Here is a 4,003-nt window from a genome sequence, read left to right as displayed (position 1 = left end):
ATTGAGAAACACTTAAAGAAATGTACAACATGCCGGGTGGCGGTGGTGGCGCACGCCTTTAATCCCAGCACTCGGGAGGCAGAGCCAGGCAGATCTCTGTGAGTTCGAGGCCAGCCTGATCTACAGAGTGAGATCCAGGACAGTAACCAAACCACACGGAGAAACCCTGTCTCAAAGAACCAAAAAAAGAAAAAAAAAATGTTCAACATCCTTAGCCATCAGGGAAATGCAAATTAAAACTACTTTGAGATTTCATTTTACACCAGTCAGAATGGTAAAGATCAATAAAACAAATGACAGCTCATGCTGGCAAGGATGTGAAAAATAGGGAACACTTACTCATTGCTGGTATAAGTCCAAACTAGTATAGGTATTTTGGAAATCAGTGTGAGGATCCTCAAAAAGCCAAAACTAGATCTACCCCAAGATCAAGCTACACCACACTTAGGCATATACCAAAAGGACTCTACATCTTACTAGAGACACTTGCTCATTCATGTTCGTTACTGCTTTATTCAGAGCAGCCAGAAATTAGAAACAGCCTAGATGTCTGTCAGCTGATGATGGATAATGGAAATGTGGCACATTTACATGATGGAATATTATTCAGCTGTTAAGAAAAAATGAAATTATATTATTTGTAGGTAAATGGATAGAGTTAGAAACAATCATCCTGAGTAAAGTAATCTAGACACCCCCCCAAAACGCATACTGCATGATTTTTCTTACATGTGGATGTTACCTTTTAGGATTTAGGTGTGTGTGTCTCAGTTAGACTATCCACAGAAGTTTAGTAGCCAGTAAGGGACCAGGAGGGAGGAGAGGATCTCCTGAGGAAGGGGAACTAGAATACGGTGTCATAAAGGGTTAAAGAAGCTAGAATACTGGCATTAAATGGGGAGGGAGATATGAGGGCAGAGTAAAGGAGGGACTATGGGAAAGGACAACTAACACTACAGGCCTTTTGAAAAGCCATATGGGGACCTACTATCACAGGAGCTTCCTAAAATGTACATACATATAAAAGGAAATATAACGGACTTAGCATAGAATGGGAGAGAGAATGTCCCAACTAGACATCATATGCCACCAAGTAAAATCCTCAGTACCAGGAATGGGTTACATTTTGTTGAGTCACTGGCTAAATATGTCCCATAGACACCCCGCCCCCAACTCCAAACACCCAGGCTAGTGCCAAGACTATTGGTTACTCTCCACAACCTGGTGTAAGGCCCCATCTCTGCAGACATCACTTATCATCATTGAACATGGAAAAATGCTGCAAGCTGCAGGAAAATGTAATGGAATCCAGCTAAATCACTCTGGTGCCCAACTAGAAGTTTCACCCCTACTGACAAGCTTTCAAGATGCTGGAAGATACTCCGCACACCACCATAGGAGAAAGGTAGTCATCAATATCACACAGCTGCAAACGTTGTGACCTACAATGGTGACCTGTCTGCAAAATATAGTGTACAATTGTGGTACAAATGTTATGGGAGCCACCAACCAGTTTGTGTTGGATTTAAAGCCTACTCCATGAGTTAGGACACATATCTGACACTGCTAAAGTGGCCAAAAGTCAGATACCAGATAGGTCATGGACCCTGGGGAAATCTACTACTATTATGCTACCAAAGGAACATAGCCATAAAATGACTCCGAAGGACATTGTCTTAGTTAGGGTTTCTATTGCTGTGAAGAGACACCATGACCACAGCAACTCTTGTAAAGGAACACATTTAATTGGGGCTGACTTATAGTTTCAGAGGATTAGTCCATTATCATCATGGCTGGAAGCATGATGGAGAAGGAACTGAGAGTTCTACATCTTAATCTGCAGGCAGAAGGAAGTGAATGCCACATGGGGTGTGGCTTGAGCATCTGAGACCTCAAAGCCAGCTCCCAGTGACACATTTCTTCCAACAAGGCCACACCTGCTCCAACAAGGCTACACCTCCCAATAGTACCACTCCCTATGGGCCTATGGGGGCCATTTTTATTCAAACCACCACAGGCATATTACTGTACCCACAGAGCAAAGCATCAGAGATGATGCTTCTTGTAGTATATGGCACTTAACACAAACCCACAAGTGTACAATGTGCAGAGAGTGAGAGACTTTGGTTCACTCAGCCCTAAATGGGATGTCTTTATCAACCTCATCCTCTCTAGGCTCAGAGATCCATGTGGAAGGGGAGACTTTCCAATACATCAGGACAGATACACACATGATGTCATAGAGAGTGTAACAGCATGCACAAGGCTTGTACAGGTTGAAACCAGACAAAAATCCCGGCCCTGAGATGTAGAAGTGGACACAAAGTTCTGCCCCATAACTAAGAAGACATTGGCAATTGATGTCTGCTGGGAGAGGTAAAAATCAGACTTCTCAAATGCAGTGTTATTTGACCACGTTCCAGGGCAACCCCCATGTCCAAGAGTAGCTGGCCAAGACAAAATAGATTTCATGGTTTTTTTTTTTTTTTTGTGTGTGTGTGCACTTTTTGTTTTGTTTTGATATATGTTTTATCTTATTGTTTTTTGTTTACTTGTTTTTGAAAGAGAGAGAGAAAATCTGAAAGGGTGGGCAGGGAGGTGGGGAAAGTCTGGGAGGAGTTAGTAGAGGGAAAAGAATATAATCAAAATATACCTAAAACCTTTTTTTATTAAAAATGTATTTGAATTTTTAAAGACTGTGGGACTTTTAATATTTTTTTGAGATTATAATATAATTACATCATTTCCTTCTTCGCTTTTCTAAAACCCTTCTGTGCAGTGCCCCTCCCCCACATTTGTGACCTCTTTGTCTTTCATTGTTGTCACACACACACACACACACACACACACACACACACACATACACGTATACTTGCTAAATACGTATATACACCTTCTCAGTCTGTGTATTGTTACTCGTATGTATGTGTTTTCAGGAATGACCATTTGGTAGTAGGTAACCAATGGGTGTGCTCCTCTCTGGGGAAGACTAGTTAGTTCTCCTACTCTTAGTGTTCATTAGTTGACTGCAGTTGACATTTGTCTAAGATTGGGCCTCATGAGCTTCCCCCCTCTCAGTCAGCATCTCTATTGGCATCATTCTTGTTCACATCATGTTTAGTCAGCCATGTTGGTGAGACTTCATGAGTGTAGCTTCTGACATTCTTAGGGGGTATGCTATCACAGCAAAACTCCATGTTCCCCTGACTCTTAAGATCTTCCCATCTTCCTTCCCATCATAATCCCTGAGCCTGAGGTACAGGAGTTGTGTTGTAGAATCAGTTGGGACTGGGCTCCACAACTCTGAATTTTCATTAGTTGTGGTTTTCTGTAATGGTCTCCAACTGTTGCAAAGAGAAGTTTCTTTGATAAGGGGTAAGAACCACACATATCCTGTGGGTATCAGAACAAATATTTAGAATGTAGTTAGGGGTTATGTTGGTTTAGTAAAGTTCCAGTTGTAGGTTCCCCTCCAAGATCTGTGACTTCACTAGCCCTGGGTACTTGGCTAGGTTTCCAGCACCACGCATGGTTTTTCTCTTGTTGAGTGGGTTTTAAGTCCAGTTAGAGAGTTGTTGGGTACCACCAAGGTATATGAGCCACGATTGCCCCCTTCGGGTTACTGTGCCATGTGGATCATCGTTGTGGTCTCACGGACATCGCAGCTGAGTGGGACTGTCGTTGGTTACTTCCCTTCTTCGGAAGCTTGCACGGTGCCCTCTGGTGTGATGAGAGGTAGTTATGGGAAGGAAGCCTTCGGGTCAGATCTTTTACTTCTGTTAGCTCTGTCCTATTCTGATGTGCCAGTTTTTATTTTATTTTATTATTACCCCTTAGAAGCCTGTTTGTTTTCTAATGGGAGACAGAAAGGGGGTGGATCTGGATGGGATGGGAGGTGGGGAGGAACTGGGAGAAGTAGAGGGGAGAGGAAACCGTAATCATGATACATCATATAAGAAAAAAAAAAAAAAAACAAACTATTTTCAATAAAAGGAAAACTATA

At 42.3% G+C, this 4,003-nt stretch overlaps 1 long non-coding RNA gene across 1 annotated transcript; it reads right to left on the bottom strand.

Moving 5' to 3' along the window:
* Positions 1 to 495: 495 nt before the first annotated feature.
* On the bottom strand, positions 496 to 848 carry LOC131926484 (uncharacterized). Its single transcript, XR_009383497.1, has 2 exons — positions 743 to 848; positions 496 to 610 (listed from the first exon to the last, which is right to left on the bottom strand). It is a non-coding gene; the product is annotated as an uncharacterized LOC131926484 (long non-coding RNA).
* Between the last annotated feature and the right edge of the window lie 3,155 nt (positions 849 to 4,003).

This window comes from Peromyscus eremicus, chromosome 16_21, assembly GCF_949786415.1.
Source record: "Peromyscus eremicus chromosome 16_21, PerEre_H2_v1, whole genome shotgun sequence".
In the NCBI taxonomy this organism is placed as follows: domain Eukaryota; kingdom Metazoa; phylum Chordata; class Mammalia; order Rodentia; family Cricetidae; genus Peromyscus; species Peromyscus eremicus.
The sequence above is the reverse complement of the archived record's forward strand: the minus strand, read 5'-3'. Positions and strand labels throughout refer to the sequence as shown.